Source organism: Cucurbita maxima, unplaced genomic scaffold, assembly GCF_002738345.1.
Source record: "Cucurbita maxima cultivar Rimu unplaced genomic scaffold, Cmax_1.0 Cma_Scf00349, whole genome shotgun sequence".
Classification (NCBI taxonomy): domain Eukaryota; kingdom Viridiplantae; phylum Streptophyta; class Magnoliopsida; order Cucurbitales; family Cucurbitaceae; genus Cucurbita; species Cucurbita maxima.
The window spans coordinates 24478-26580 of NW_019272365.1; positions in this window are offsets into that span (position 1 = coordinate 24478).

A 2103-nucleotide genomic window follows, 5' to 3' on the forward strand; every position below is an offset into this window, starting at 1 on the left:
TACTCTACTTTTACCAACTATGAAGCCAATAGAGTTAACTTTTTCTATGCAAAAACTACCCTTATTAAAATTAAATTTATCTTTTCAATGTGTAATCAAAACTAGTTTAACATGTTCCACATGATCAAGCAAAATCTTCAAATAAATTATAATATCATCAATATAAACAACATGTTTTCTCATATATTTTCTCAAAACATTATATATTAAGCGCATGGGTGTACTAGGAGCATTAGTTAACCTAAAAGGCATTACAAGCCATTCATACAATCCAAACTTAATATTGAAAGTTGTTTTCCATTCATCTTCTACGTGCATTCTAATTTGATGATATCCAGATTTCAAGATAATTTTTATATCTAGACACGAATCATGCAATAAACAAGCAAATCATCTAACCTAGGAATAGGATGTCGATACTTTACCATGATTTTGTTGATGACTCTATTATCCATGCATATGCACCAAGTTTCATCTTTCTTTGGCACCAATAAGTCTCGTATAGAACATGGTCTCAAATTTTCCCGTACATAGCCCTTCTCCATGAGCTCCTCCACTTGCCTTCAAATTTCTTTTGTCTCGGTTGAATTGACTCGATAAACTGGCATATAAGGAATAACAGTCCTTGGAATGAAATCTATTTTATGTTCAGTACCTCCAATGAGAGGTATTTCTTTATCTTGAAACATTTCTTCAAATTCCTAGAAAAGAGATTGAAAAATACCCGGCAAAACCATGTTGTTATTGTTAGAGACCAAAAATCCTCCATTGTACACAAGTACAAAAATCGATTTTTGTGAAAACCTTCTCACCTCTACAACCGTAGCCAAATAACTCTCTTTCTTTTTTCTTCAATTTCATCTCTTTTTTCATTATTCTTTTTTTTTTCTTAGATTTTTCTCTATTTTTTCACTCAACTCTTGTTTTTCTAACTCTTTTTCCTCACACTCTTTCTTTCTTTTCTCCAACTTTAATTGATCAGCAAATACATTTGCAAAACTCAAAGGTACATGAATGGTTTTTCTACCATCTTTTACAAAAGAATACCTATTCAAATAGCTATCATACATAACCCTCCTATCAAATTGCCATCACAAAGAACTTCATCTTTATATTTTTCCAAAGTAAATGATATTAAAGCTTGAGAAACTACCTTCATTGTTCCACTATCATTGAGTCATTGGAGCTTGTAAGATTTAGGATGATCTTGGGTCGGAATTTGTAACCTTTTGATCAACATGGTACTTACAGCATTGGTGCAACTTCCACTATCAATGACAAGACTACAAGCAGTCCCCTTGACTAAACACCGCGTGTGGAACAAGTTGTCTCTTTGATCATCAACATCCGTAACTTGAGTTTTAACAAGTCTTCTTGTAATAAGTGCCAAATGAATCCAATCTTCCAATTCCTCCTCATTCTTCTGGACTTCTTCAACTAGATCATTGATCTCCCCTCCATTTTCCTCGTCTTGGTTCATGATTGTACACACAGTAGTAAAATATGTTTAGGACCTCAGACACTCAACTCACTGATTTTACACTTAGGGGCACTCTTGTTTATACACACAAAGGTAGGTTGTTTGGGAAAGTGTGATCAAGGTAGGCTAATATATGGGTAAAACAATTATGATAGTAGCAAGCTATTCAAGGCAATCAAGATAAGTTAATTATGAAATAACAACAAAATAAAACAAGTGAATAAACAAATAAGCGACAAAGATATTTTTCAATATAATTGCACACTGAAAAAAAGAATTTCAAAGAGAATGGTCGTGAAGATCGAACACAACAATTCTAGATTTATATGCTTTAGGGAAAAATGAGAATTGAAATTTATTTGATCTTCAAATAAATGTGCAAATGAAGTAATAATAAGGATTTATTAAGAGAAATATGACAGAATGAATAGCCCCATCCATTTACTATATGTACCGATGAAAGTGAGAAAGGTAATAAGCCTTACGAACAAGGGGCAAAGCAAGGGTTGTTGGCAATGCGACATTGGCATCTAGCAAAGGACCAGTGAAAGCCAATGATAGAGCTTACCAGTAGGTCGAGCCTACCTAATTTCGGATTTTTTTTTTCAAGATCTAAATAGGAT